Source organism: Bufo gargarizans, chromosome 3 (assembly GCF_014858855.1).
Source record: "Bufo gargarizans isolate SCDJY-AF-19 chromosome 3, ASM1485885v1, whole genome shotgun sequence".
NCBI classification, from domain to species: Eukaryota; Metazoa; Chordata; class Amphibia; order Anura; family Bufonidae; genus Bufo; species Bufo gargarizans.
This window is the reverse complement of record NC_058082.1, coordinates 446,760,892-446,776,527: the sequence shown is the minus strand read 5'-3', so window position 1 is coordinate 446,776,527 and position 15,636 is coordinate 446,760,892.

Below are 15,636 nucleotides of genomic sequence, written 5' to 3'. Positions count from 1 at the left end.
CTTGTTCATAATGTTTTTGATAATCACCAGCAGGCCCTCACCCCTAATGATTTAGATGTTCAGATCAGCAGCAGGCACTCGCCCCTAATGGTTTTAGAGCGTCATCTCAGCAGCAGACCCTCACCCATAATGTTTTAGATGGTCAACTCAGCAACTGGCCCTCGGTCCTAATGTTTTAGATGGTCAGATCAGCAACAGGCACTCGCTCCTAATGTTTTAGATGGTCAGATCAGCAGGCCCTTGCTCCTAATGTTTTTGAGGGCCATCAATCATAATTTTTCAAGGGTGTGTATGATGCCCTCCTTTATGTGTAATAAAGGGTGTATTTTAGTGCAGGTTCCTTGTAAATTTTGGCAGCCCTTTGACTTAGTGCATAGGCTTTATGAGTGTAGGAGTCCCACTACCTGAACAATTGTACCACAATGTGAATGAGGCCTTCCTTTATGTGATATACAGGTTGTATCGGAGTGTCTCTTCCTTGTAATTTTTGCCAGCACTGGCACTATATACAAGCAAATATACAGGAAAGAATGTTTCCTAACAATGTTTCCTCTAAAATGAATTTTATCTTTGGTTTTGTGTGTATTATTGTCAGTCTGTAAAAGTGGCGTACTACTTGGAAAACATCTTTCCCAGCGACATGGGAGTCCAAGATACCTCCAGACATCCTCTTCATTCTGTTCCCGAACCATTTCAGTGGTGTTTCCATAAATTTCTGACCTTTCTCTGTGAACCAGAGAACCCCCCCTCTTCAGAACAGAGGGTGCCCGGTTTAATGCTCGGGTTCTCCCATTGACTTCCATTGTGCTCGGTAGAGCACCCGAACATCCCGAAGTGTTCTACTCAAGCACCCTGTTTGCTTGACCAACACTACAAATAATACTTTTTTTTGCCACTGATACACTCCAAAAAGGGCTGTAATTTTTTCACTTCACCACACAAAGGCTAATAAGACCTTTTTTTCCCACACTTATGCATGCCAAAAAAAGGCTTTCTAACATATAACTGCACCGCTGAACGGCAAATAAGTAGAGTTGAGTGGACACCTGGATGTTTGAGTTCGACGGGTTCGGCCGAACTTTGGAAAAAAGTTTGAGTTCGGGACCTGAACTTGACCCCGAACCCAATTGAAGTCAATGGGGGCCCGAACTTTTGAGCGCTAAAATGGCTATAAAAATGTAATGGAAAGGGTTAGAAGGCTGCAAATGGCATCAAAATGTGGTTAAGAGCATGGCAAGTGCTCTGCAAACAATCGTAGATAGGGAAATGACTTTAAATAACATAAAATACGTAAAAATAAAGAATAATAATCTTGATCTAGGAGGACGAGGTCCATATGAAGTAGGAGGTTGAGGAGGCGGTGGATGTGGTGGTGTAGGTAAAAGCAGTGGTGGAGGAGGAGGTAGCCTACACTGCTTTTTGGTTTTTTATTTTATTTTTTTAAAACATTGGGAAATATAACCTGTGATAACCCCCTGCAGTCATGCTAAACACATGTTCAGACAATACACTGGCTGCAAGGCAGGCCAGCACCTCCAAGGGGTAAAGGGCAAGCTCAGGCCATGTGCCCAATTTGGAGACCCAAAAGATGCAGGGGCTGACCCCTGTCACCCAGTTTGTGTAGGCATGTGCAAACTTACTGCATCACTAAGTCGCACGTGCCCGTGATGTTCACGATCCAATTTAATATCTGTGCTATTAACTTTCGATGTTCTTTTCTGCGCCTACAATGGTGATCACGGGTGGCGGGGAATCAGGGTTCCACACCGGAGAGGGCGCATGAGAAAGAGAGACCACATCCAAAGGAGGATTCATTTTTTCAAATTTAAAATTATAGAGTTGAATTATAGTGCAAATTATAAAAGCATAAAAGTGTACAACTTTTTAAAGTTTAAGCATTGAATAAAAGGATGTGGCGCGCATTAATTACTGAAGAATTTATTAAATTTTGTTCCCTGTCAACTATGCAGAGCAGGGGTTTCTATCCGGCAAAATTTGAACAATGTCACCTGACAATGTCATTTACGATTTTTTAAAATGTAGATGTAGAGGTGCCCCAGTGACATCCACCATCCATTTGGATATCTTCTCTATCAACTTTCGATGTTCTTTTCTGAGCCTATCATGTTGATCACGGTTAGCGGCGAATCAGGGTTCCACGCCGGAGAGGGAGCGTGAGAAAAAGAGACCAACTTTAAGGGAGATAAATTTCTTTTAAAAAATTGGGATAGAGCAGAAATGTGGGAAAAGCTATTAAGGCGAAAATGTTGTACAAATTACAGAAGCCCAAATGTGGACCAAAAGAGTCAAGCGGAAATGTGGGAAAAGCTATTGAGGCGCAAATGTTGGCCAAAAGAGTATAGCGGAAATGTGGGACAAATTATTGAAATGCAAATGTGGTACAATTTGTTTAAGTTTAAGCATTGAATCAAAGGATGTGGTGCACATCAATTAAAGAAGCATTTCAGAAATGTAATTCCCTGTCACCTATGCAGAGCAGGGGTTTATTCAGATCTAAAATTGTATAAATGTCAACCCAAGAATGCAACAAAAAAAATTACAGAAATGTATTAACCTGTCTACTTGGTAGAGCAGGGGTCTATGCTAGAAAAAAAAAAATGTTTGTCACCCAAAAATGTAAAAGAAAAATTATTGAAATGTATTAAGTTGTCAACTAGGTTTATGAGTTGGAGTTCCATATGGAGTAGGAGTTTGAGGAGGTGGTGCACGTATCGGTGTAGGTGAAAGCGGCGGTGGAGGAGGACGAGGTAGCCAACACAGGTTTTTGGTTTTAATTTAATTTCTTTAAATTAGGGTACACTCTAAAAGAGTGTGAAATATCCAAAATACAAGAATTAGCAATTGCGCTGCAGTGTAACAATGGCTGGTTAGTGCCGGTATACAGGTCTATTCTGCACAAGGTACGGACAAGACCTGAGGGATCCATGCCTGGTTAATTTTAATAAATGTGAGCTTGTCCACATTGGCTGTGGACAGGCAGCTGTGCTTGTCTGTGATGACGCCCCCTGCCGTGCTAAACACACGTTCAGATAATACACTGGCTGCAGGGCAGGCCAGCACCTCCAAGGTGTAAAGGGCAAGCTCAGGCCATGTGCCCAATTTGGAGAACCAGAAGTTGAAGGGGGCAGACCCGTCCATTCAGTACGTGTAGGCGTGTGCACACATACTGCTCCACCATGTTTGGGAAATGCTGCCTCCTGCTAAGACATTCCATATTGGCTGGTGGTACTGGTTGTTGTGGCGTGCTGACAAAGATTTTCTACATTTCGGCCATGCTAACCCTGCCTTCTGAGGTGCTGGTGATGCCTCAGCTGCATTGGCAACCTCTTCCTCATCCTCTGCCTTCGCCTTGTGCTTCCACTGTGCCCCCGCTGTCAGGTGGGAATGCCACCAGCAGAGCGTCTACCAGCGTGCGCTTGTACTCGCGTATCTTACGATCAAACTCCAGTGAGGGAATTAAGACCAGATGGAGCAGGGTTAGCACTCCAGCTCTTAACTCAAATTTCTTAACTCATCGGGTTATCTTGAGACAAAAGCCATTGAAAAGCAATTGAAGGTATTTGCTTAGATTAGATAACACAACTCAGAAATCTCAGAAAACAGGAGTGTTAACTGTACTCCATCCGTACGTTGTCCTTGTAACGGGGATCCAGCAGCGTGGCCACCCAGTAATCAGCACAAGTTAGAATGTGGGCAACTCGGCGTCGTTGCGGAGACACTGCAGCATGTAATCGCTCATGTGTTCCAGGCTGCCCAGAGGTAACAAAAACCTGTCCTCTGTGGGAGGTGTGTTGTCTGTGTCCTCTGTATCCCCCCAGCTATGCACCAGTGATGGCCATGAGCTGGTCTGGGTGCCACCCTTCTGTGAACATGGTTCCTCCTCCTCCATCTCCTTCTACTCATCCTCCACCTTGTCATCCTTCAGAACTGTGCCCTGGCTGGACAATTGACTTGGCGTTTGTGGGTGCAGGAACCCACGCTCGGAGCCACTTGTAAATGGCAGGAAAACTTACAAAATGATTTCTCTTTATCCTCCTCTTCCTGTGCCACATCCTCTTCCATCATCACAGGGAGCGTTTTTTCAAGGAGGCATAGAAGTGGGATAGTAACGCTTAGAACGGCGTTATCGGCACTGGCCATGTTGGTGGAGTACTTGAAACAGCACAACAAGGAACACAGGTCTTGCATGGAGGCCCAGTCATTGGTGGTGAAGTGGTGCTTTTCCGCCGAGCTACTCACCCGTGCGTGCTGCAGCTGAAACGCCACTATCGCCTGCTGCTGCTTGCACAGTCTGGCCAGTATATGCAAGGTGGAATACCACTTTGTGGGCATGTCGCATATGAGGTGGTGAGCGGGAAAGCCGAAGTAACACTGCAGCACTGACAGGCGAGTAGCAGCAGGATGAGAACGCCGATAGTGCGGGCCGTCTGTGCGCACTTTTATGCAGCAGCTTTGACACATCGAGGTAATTTTTAAGGAATCTCTGCACCACCAAATTCAGCACATGTGCCAGGCAAGGGATGTGCATCAATCCGGCTAGTCCCAGAGCTGCTATGAGATTTCGCTTATTATCGCACACCACCAGGCTGGGCTTGAGGCTCACTGGCACAAACCACTAATCGGTCTGTTGTTCAAGGCCCGTCCACAGCTCCTGCGCGGTGTAAGGTTTGTCCCCTAAACAGATACGTTTTAAAACAGCCTGCTGTCGTTTTCCCCTGGCTGTTCTGAAGTTGGTGGTGAAGGTGTTACACTGACCAGATGAGGAGTCGGTAGAGGAGGAGGAGGAAGCAACAGAAGGCAAACTATAGCGCACTGCAATCCTCGGTGGTGGAAGGACATGCGCCAAACTGCTATCCGCCTCAGGCCTAGCCGCCACTGCATTTATCCAGTGTGCTGTTATATAGATATAACCTCCCTGACCGTGCTTACTGGTCCACGTATCCGTAGTTAGGTGCACATTGCCTGATTTTGTCCCCTACTTGGTTGTGCAGGGAAGGGATGGCTCGCCTGGAAAAGTAGTGGCGGTTGGGCACGACGTACTGTGGGACAGGCACCACCATAAAGCCTTTAAAACTATCCATCTCCACCAGACGGAATGACAGAATTTCAAAGGCCAGTAATTTAGAAATGCTGGCATTTAGGGCTAGGGATCGTGGATGGGTAGGGGGTACTTCCTCTTCCTCTCCAGTGTTTGGGAGATGGAGAGCTAAACGCTTCTGTGGGACATTGTGGAGATGCTTGGTGACCCAGATGGTGGTGTTGGTGGCAGATCCTCTGTTTGAGGGGTGGCAGGTGGCACTGTCACTCAAGAGGTGGATGAAGAGGCCGAGACTGCAGCAGAAGAGGAAGCAGGAGGAGCCAGATAACCTTCTTGGTTTTTGAGGTGTCTACTTCACTGCAGCTCGTGCTTAGCACTTAAATGCCTGGTCATGCAGGTTGTGCTCAGGTTGAGAACATTTATGCCTAGCTTCAGGCTCTGATTGCACTGCGTGCAAACCACCCGTGTCTTGTCGTCAGCACATTGTCTGAAGAAGTACCATGCCAGGGAACTCCTTGGAGCTGGCTTTGGTGTGCTCGGTTCTTTTGCTGCGGTGGGCAGTAGCAGGTGTACTGTCTAGAGGACGGCCACTCCGCTTTTGCACCCTGCTCCCTCTTCTGCTGTGCTGGTGGCTCTGTGCGACCACCGCCTCTTCCTCCGAACTACGTAGGTCACTCACATAACCTTGATTCCATGTGGGGTTGAGGACTTCATCGTCCTCCACATCATCTTCCACCCAGTCTTCACCCCTGCCCTCCTTGTCGGTCTGCACACTTTTGAAAATGCCCCATTAGTTGGCACCTGTGTTTCGTCATCATCCGAGACATGCTGCGATGGTCCTCCCATGTACTCATCTTGAAACATAAGTGGTTGGGCATCAGTGCACTAAATCTCTTACACTTCTGGGGCAGGGATAGGTGGATGGCCCTGGGAAACCCTGCTTACAGAGTCATCAAAAAGCAGAAGAGACTGCTGCATGACTTGGGGCTCAGACTGCTTGGCTGATTTGCAAGGGGGTGAGGTGAAAGACTGATGGACATCGGCTGCAGGTGCCAACTCTGATTTTTCAGCAGGAGACTGGGTGGGAGTCAGTGAAGTAACTGGAGGCACTGTCAGCAACCCAATATACTATCGCCTGTACTTGTTCAGGCCTCACCATTCGTAGAGCCGCATTAGGCCTGACCAAATACTGCTGCAGGTTCTGTCGCCTACTTGCACCTGAGAAAGGGGTTTCACTTGTGCGTGTAGCTGACACAGATCAACCACGTCCTCTCCCTGCAACAGGAGCTCCAGCAACAGCACCATGACCTGGGCCTCGTCCCTTATTTGACATTTTCCTCAAATTTTGGATCTTGCCCTAAATGGGTCTTTTATTAATAGCAGAATAAAACCACAGTAAGCAAAGGGTGTATCTCACACGCCCTGATCCAGACTAGTCAGCAATTAAAGATTTGTGCCCAAAATGGCTGTATTTCAAATAACTGAATAGAACCACAGTATGTAAAGGGTGTATCTCACACGCCCTGATCCAGACTAGGCCGCAATTTAAGTTTTTTCCCCAAACTGGGTGTTTGTTTAATAACTGAATATGACGGCAATATATAACTGGTGTCTCTCTCACACCGACTGATCCAGACTAGGCCTCAATTAAATTTGTTTGCCTCAAATAACTGAATAGAACCACAGTATGTAAAGGCTTTATCTCACAATGACATATTCAGCAAAGGATGCAAAATTAACTTTTTTTGCCCAAAACGGGTGTTTGTTTAATAACTGAATATGACAGCAGTATATAACCCTTGAATTTCACACATGCTGATGCTGCAAGGCCAGAAAAAAATTGTATTTTGCCCTAAAAAGGGTGTTTTATTAATAGAAGAATATAACCACAGAATATAAATGGTGTATATCACACCGACTGATCCAGACTAGGCCGCAATTAAATTTGTTTGCCCAAAATGGCTGTATTTCAAATAACTGAATAGAACCATAGTATGTAAAGGCTGTATCTCACACGTACTGACGACCCAGACTAGGCCGCAATTTAAGTTTTTTGCCCAAACTGGGTGTTTGTTTAATAACTGAATATGACAGCAGTATATAACCCTTGAATTTCACACATGCTGTTGCTGCCAGTGCTGTAAATTGGGTATTTTGGCAAAAAAAGTGTGTTTTTAAAAATCCCAGAAAATTATGGCTGTATTTCTAGCTTAAATTGCACACTGACTAATCCTGCAAATGCACCAGTTGTATATTGCCAAAAAAGGGTTGATTTTTTTTTTTTAAACCAGATTATTAGTGCAGTATTTCAAGCTTGAATTTGAATGTCACAAAAGCTCAGATGCAGTGTGCTGGTGCACCGAGCTTGCATAAAATGGCCACCGCCGCCCACCTAACTAACAGACGGATAAAAGTTCTTTTTTTCTCTCACTGGGCTCAGGACAGGGTAAAAAGATTGTGCCCTGCACCCACACAACTAAATGTATGTAGATCGCTGAGTTAGATTTCAGTTCTGAACATAGATTCTCTCCTATTCTCTCCCTGAAATCACCAACAGCATCCTCTCCCTACACTTGTAACAGCAGAGTGACGTGCAGCGCTACGTGACTCAAGCTTATATAGAGGCTGGGTCACATGCTACACTGGCCAATCACAGCCATGCCATTAGTAGGCATGGCTGTGATGGCTTCTAAGGTCAGACAGTTAAACGCTTGTTGATTGGCTGCCCTGCATCCTTTCAAAAAGCACTAAGAAATCGCCGAGCACCGAACCCAAACCCGAACTTTTACTGAAATGTTCGGGTTCGGGTCCGGGGTCCAAAAATCCTAAAGTTCGGTACGAACCTGAACTTTACAGTTCGGGTTCGCTCAACCCTATTACTGCAGCTCCACTTAAGCCCAACGCCAGTATTGGTATTGCAGAAAAAAAGTAATTTTTTCCCCCTCAGCTTACAACTAGAAATGCCATACCACTAAAGAATAACTAATAAAAAGCATGCATCATGTGAATACTTAAAATCATTGACTGCACATCCTCTAAAGTGATCATTAAAATATATTTTTCGAACATATACAATTACCTTAGATTTTAGAGATATGATGAAAAAATAAGCCAACATCGGTTACAAGAATTTGGCTTTCAATATATCACACTGCTTCTGTTTGACGTATGTGAAAAATGCCCGCCATACTGAGCCAAGACGTGAGCGCTGATTAAAACAGTGCTCCAGTTCAATGCAATTTGAAATTCGTTCCATTGAACCAAGCCAGGGCTTAAGGCTGATAACTACTCAACTCTGATCCTTGAGAGATCTTAATGCTATAATTGGGATTTTAGATTAGATGAAGAAGCAGATCTGGGAGGATAGTATAGATTGGGCAAAGTACTATAGCCTACAATGCCTAAATTGACAAGTGAAATGATAAATTTCATCTTTTAATGGATCTGCAGCAAAATTAAATAAAACTATATCTGTCAGCACTCTGGGATTGTACTACCTGACAGAGAGGATCATCTTCAATTTCTGATCAAGATTGATTTATTGAAATCAGAGGAGTTTTATTGAAGACACCATGAAACTGTACAAGAAATAGTGAAGAAAATGACATTTCTACTACTAAACAGCCCATGTAAATTGGAACTTGAATCTAATAAATTGGATACACAGAAGAGTCGTCTAAATATTTCCATAGCCCCAAAAGTAATAACAGGTTTTAATGGTTCGTAAGGGTTCCGCTGTATTGTTTGACACAATTTTTGACTTTTTTGTTTTGCTTAGATATTTACAAATGCTTTGGCAAAAACAGCACAGTCCAGGATTGGAAACACATGGCTGCCTTCTTCCACAGTCAGCACCACACTTCTCTTTGGTTTGCGTCTGGTGATCCAGCTCTGTCCCATGGAAGTAAATGGTGTCAAGTAACAATACCGTGCACAGCCTGTGAACAGGGATATGCTTTGAAGAGCAGCTGCACAAATGTGTTTTTAACCCGTAGAGGACCCGCGCCGTACATGTACGGCTCTGTGATTTGACGGGTGCAGGAGATGAGCCCGCCCGATCAACAGCAGGGGTCCAGCAGTCACTGATAGCCAGTCCCCTACTGCATGCTTCGGCAACGGTGAAATCACCGATGCTGACGCCCCCTGGATTTCACAGGCAAACAGGCTATAAGTGTATTACAGTCTATAATACACTTATAGCCAATGCATCACAATGCAGAAGTGTTGTGATGCATTGTAAAGGGGATCAGACCCCCAAAAGTTAAAATCCCAGAGTGGGACAAAAAAATTAAGTTTAATAAAAAGTAAAAAGTAAAAAAAAAAAAAAAAAAGTTTTACCCAAAAAATTAAAAGGTTCAAGTAAAAAAATAAATAAAATAAGCATCCTTTTCCCAAAAATAAAGTATTTATTTTTTTAAATAGGGGGAAAAAAAGAAAAGTAGACAAACTAGGTATCGCCGCGTCTGTATAGACCGTCTCTATAAAAATATCACATGACCTAACCCCTCAAATAAACAGTCAAAAAAATTAATTAAAACTGTGCTAAAAAAACTTGTCACCTTACATCACCTAAAGTGCAACACCAAGCGATCAAAAAGGCGTATGCCCCCCAAATAGTACCAATCTAACCTTTCCTCATCCCGCAAAAAATGATTCACCTAAAGCATTGCACAAGACAGCTTATATATTTCTCAATTGAATAAACTTGAGTTAAAAGAGTTGCGCACTAACTTAATGCTGATGAGCTATCCTCAGGATAGGTCATCAATATCAGATCTGCAGGGGTCTGACTCCCAGCATCCCCACTGATCAGCTGTTTAAAGGAGTCATGATGCTTGTGCAAATGCTGTTTCCTTTTCAAAATTACTTGCATACTGTCTCCTTTGCAGCTGCGGAACACTGTAATTACAGCTGCTTTTCCAATTAATTTAACAAATACTCTAACTGCATTATTCCTGCACTGTGACATCATTGTTTGCATTGTACCTACATTACGACCTCATTATTTTTTTTCCTGAATCATTATATATAAATACATTTTCCAAAAAGTCTATTTGCTGGTTCAATTAATTTTTGGGGAAACATTTGGTTACAAAACGGCTATTTTCAGTCAGCAGAGAGCCTTTATAGTGGTGTATAACACTGTGCCTTGCAGTAACACGCATAGGGAGTCTGCTTTGGTAGTGAAATTATACTGTGAGTCCATACGAGAAGCAGATGACTGGCGTCACTCTTAGGCCTCTTTCAGACGGGCGTTGCGGGAAAAAGTGCAGGTGCGTTGTGGGAACATGCGCGATTTTTCCGCGTGAGTGCAATATGTCACCTTGAGTGGCAAGGTGACCTTGAGTGGCAAAGTGTTGAAGTGGTGTCCGAGATCCCCAAGGGCCAAGCAATTGTAAGTTTTCATGTGGAGTATGTTTATGTTATACACATATAGCCTACACTGTGCCACACAATATACAGTATACCTCTACACTGTGTAGGGGTTATACTGTTTATTGGTTGTAGAAAAGGCTAGAATGGAGGTGGCTCCACCGTCTGACTTAGTGGTAGAGGTGCTCTTGCTATGCTACGCCCAAGCTCAGATAACTAGTAAAATAATGGTAGCAGGCACTCGCTAATACAGCTTGATTCACATATACTTTATTGGTAAAAAAAAATTAAATACAGATAAAAATGTGAATAAAAAAGTAAAAAAAAAAGAAGGTCTGTGACTCCTCAGCTAAATAGCTGGAATAGGTGAATTAATTGTATATACTTTGATGAGGCAGCTGAAAGATGCCTGCTCTATACTGTACATAAAATGTATGGAGGTTACACCATGCCGGACAATATAATCTCTGTGCCATGCTGTACAATAAACAGTATAACAGTAAAATAATGGTAGCAGGCATCTGCACTGATCTTGATATGTATCTTTCTCTTTCTCTTTAGTCCTGTTTTTATTCAGGGAACTTTTCTCTTGACTCGGCATTAGGCTTCTTGACTCGGCATTAGGCTTAGGCCTCCATGCCCAGCAGAGCAGACAGGGCTCTGCTGTCTGGAACACAGCCTTCCCCTTGCAGGGGGTACTCTGAACTCTATGCACAACCTCTCCACAGGGAGAAGGTCAGACTAACTTTCACTAACTACACTTCTCCCTCTCTAGAGAGGGGGATAGAATGGAAATCAGGTTCTACGCTAGAAAAATTATCTCTGCCATAGATGCTGCCATCTGCTGGTGAACCAGGCACACTTTAACTAAATATTTGCAAGGGAATATAAATATACATTGCGCAGGACATAGAAGTAAATATGCAAGATGACCCTTAGGAGATAGTGGGGAGTGCGCAAAAAGATGGCAAGGCCACTCTAGGGAGTTACAGCAGCAGCATAAGGAGACCACAGAGTTGCAAGGTGACATAGTGTGGAGGTGGAGGCAGCATCAGGAGGCCACCTAGTGGCAAAGTGACATAGTGTGGAGGTGGCAGTAGCATGAGGAGTAGAGATGGCACTGCGGTTCGCTCGACGGTCGTTTCACGGCGAACTTTGCTAGTTCACGGTTCGCTGAACGGGCGGCCATATGGCGATGTCCGCCAGTGCCATACCCTTTTACATTGTGAAGAACTTTGACCCATGACACATCCATCAGGTGGTACAGGACAGCCAATCGAGACGTTTCAGCACATGGACATACCCCCTACCTTATAAATAAACTTGATCTGGCCGCCATTTTGCATTCAGTCTTTTGCCAGTATAAGAAGAAGTTGCTGTGTGCAGTAGGCACAGACTGTTAGGGATACCAAACACTAGCTGATAGAGCTATAAAAGTCCTTTTAAGGACTGGTATAGGTGTGCTATCGATAGGTGTGACTTACAGAGGGGTGTGATATACTTATAATATGCTTTCTAACAGAAAGAATATTATAGTGCATTTGTATTGTGCAGCAGTTGTGTGCGTTTCTGCTGTGAAACTGCAGCTATACAGAGGGGCAAACGCTCTTGGAACAATTTCTACTGGTGTGATATACCAGTTACCCCCCAAAAAAAATGATTGAAGCAGGGGTGTTATATACAGCACCAATAAAATACTTTCTATATAATGCATTTGGGTAGTGCAGCATTTGTTTGTACTTCTGCTGCATTACTGCATCTACACAAAGTGACAAACTCTATTGGAACAAATAATTTCAACTGGTGTGATATACCAGTTGCCCCCCAAAAAACTGATTAAAGCAAGGGTCTTATATACCAATAATATACTTTCTATATAGTGCATTTGGGTAGAGCAGCATTTGGTTGCAGTTTTGCTGCGTTGCCTCAGCTCACAGAGTGACAAACGCTATTGGAACAAATAATTTCAACTGTTGTGATATACCAGTTGCCCCCACAAAAAGGTGATCGAGGCAGGGGTGTGATATACCAATAATATACTTTCTATATAGTATATTTGGGTAGTGCAGCATTTGTTTGCGGTTCTGCTGTGTTAGAGTGACAAACGCTATTGGAAAAAATATTTTCTACTGGTGTGATATACGAGCAGAAATGTGCAGTTAACAACTAACTGTATGAACTCTGCGGCAGGACAGGTTCTGGGGAGCTTGTTTTTTTTCACTCCGCCAATGGATGCTCATGTGCAACGCGTGCAGACTTCTGTGGCCATTTGATGAGATCACCAAACTGGTCAGTCGCAGCCAGGGTGCCATCAGTGACATCGTACCTTACGCCTTCTTTCTGGGGCATTCATTGCGTTGTGTCATTGATCAAGCAGTTGAGGAGCAGGAAGATGAGGACGTTGCAATACTTGATGAATTCCCAGTGGGGGCTACTTCTTCTAAGAAAAGTCAACATTAGTTGGAAGAGGAGTCAGAGGAGGATGGTGCCACGGCAGAGGAGGAACAAGAAGAGCATGCTTTAAACTTTTCTGGGATCCCTGGTGTTGTCCGTGGCTGGGGGGAGGATACCGAGGAAGACATTCTCCTGGGCGATGATCAGGAGCCAGAGTGCTCCTATGCTTCCAATTTAGTGCAAATGGGGGCCTTCATGCTCCGGTGTTTGAAGAGGCACCTCCATATAAAAAGCATAAAGGGCAAGGACCAGTATTGGGTGGCAACATACTTATACCCCCGATGCAAACACAAAATGGAGGATATGTTACCAGCATCACAGAGGGTTGTCAGAATGCAGCATTTCCAGGCCTTGCATTGAGAAATGCTGCATTCTGCTTTTGCAGGCGCTGGCAGAGGAATTTCCACTCACAGAAAAACAGTTGCGGGTACCAATCCATCAGTGCATGCTAGAAGAAGGTGGTTTGAAGATGTTTTGGTCACCTCGGATACGAGATCATTCTTGTAGCCAACTAGTGTTGAGCGAGCATGCTCGCCGAACTGCTGTTTGGCTCAAGCATCACTATGCTCAGCACATTAGAGTGCTCTGCCGAATACTGCTGGTGCTCGAGTACAATTTAATACAATCAAAGTCAATGGAAGACCTGAGCATAAAAGGATGGCAGGATGCGCCTTGGACATCTATTATCTACGACATACAATAGACAACCACACAAAGGCTATATGCCAAAAGGTATATGCAAGCCATCAATCTATCCATGAGACAGATAATAGGCTTAGTCAGCATACCTTAAAATGGCAGCTTTGTGCACTATGAGACATTCCAAACCAGCTCTCATCTGACTGAGAGCCATTAAGCCTTAAAGTTACTTCAGATATGTTGGGTGGCTTGGGTGGACCTGCACACCTAGATCAATATTATTAGGGAGACAAACTGTTTTGTGATTTTCCTAACATAATATTCAATAACCTTTCTACACAGTTTTGTCATGTAAAAACAAATTTGCATTAACATGGGCATATGGGAAAGACATACAAAATTCTACACTACTCATAAAAAGTGACATCTATTGGTCATCTCTTCTCTTGCGAGCAGGGGGTGCCTGGGGTTCTCCCATTGACTTCAATTGTGCTCGGTAGAGCACACAAGCATATCGAGGTGTTCGGCCAGAGCACACAAGCATTTTGGTGCTCAATCAACACTACAGACATGCCATCGACAGCCTCCCTCCATATCCAGCCTCAGGGAATGCCTAGACTGACAGATGTCCGACTACAATCGGGTTAATGGCTGATATGGACGCTCTGAGAAGTGAGGAACCCCTGGACTAATGAGTGTGCAGGCTTGACCTGTGGCCAGAGCTGGCACAATTTGCCATGGAACTCTTGGCTTGCCCCTCGTCGAGTGTCCTGTCCGAAAGGACGTTCAGCGCAGCAGGGGGGATCGTGACCGATAAGCGCACTTGCCTAGCTCACGACAGTGTGGACTACCTCACATTTATAAAAATGAATGAGGCATGGATCTTGGGGGAATTCAACACCTGTGAACCATATTTAATTAAATATAATGGAGGGTGGAATTCCAACGGGTGGAAACGTTACATATCAGCCTATGTTGGGGGATGAAGTTCTGCTGCTTCAGCTCAAGGAGGGTGTTCTTTGCAGTGTACGAGTGGCTGAAGTGCATGCAAAGTTTCCTGACCATTTTTAGGATGTCTTGCAGATGGGTGGAAGACTTTAGGAACCGCTTGACAACCAGATTGAACATGGGTGCCATGCAAGGCGCATGGCTCAGTCCTCCTTGATGCAGCGCTGACACCATGTTCTTTTCTTTGTCAGTCACCATGGTTCCGATTTTGAGTTGTCGTGGAGAAAGCCAGGATTCGATTTCTTGATGAAGGACACGGAGCACTTCCTCCCCTATGTAACTCTGTTTGCCCAGGCAAAAGAGGTGCAGAACAGCACAACACCGCCGTGCTCAACACATGTGGAATGCTGGAGGAACACTGTGACATGTCCGTGCAGTGGAGGCTGAGGACATGGTGGAGGATAAGGAGGCAGAGGCGGACATTGTTGCAAGATTAACGGTGTGACAACATGGAGGCGGATGTGGCGAGACCTGGCCAAGTTGCTGGTGTGGCTTTGCAGGAACAATATTCACCCAGTGGGCCGTAAAGGACATGTATTGTCCCTGACCGTAGTTACAGCTCCACTCGTCGGCGCTGCTGTGCACTTTTGCAGACACAGACAGGCTCAAGGACTGACCCACCTTCTGTTCTAAATGTGTGTGCAGGGTTGGTACTGCCTTTTTGGCAAAGAAATGATGGCTTGGGACTCTCCACCTCAGCTCGGCACAAGCGATCAGTTCTCTGAAAGGTGCAAAGTCCACCACTTGGAAAGGGAGGGACTGCAGCACCAGCAACTTGGCCAGGAGCACATTCAGCTTCTGCGCCGTTGGAGGAGTGCACGCATACTGTTGTCTCTTGGCAATCACTTCGGTGATCGATTGCTGACGAAATGACTGACTAGGAGGAGCAGGAGCATCAAGACTGGCAGATAATGGGAAGGACAGACAGCTCCCTTCAGCTGAGGTGGTGTAGCCTTGACTGACTGAAACCAGATGCGTGCCACTGAGTGATGCAGCGGTTGCTGCGGCAGGCTGGACCACCATAACGGAGCCACTGTTCTCCCAGGCCACTTTATGGTGATGCTGCATATGTTGACGCATATCCTTCGTTACCCCGCTCCCAA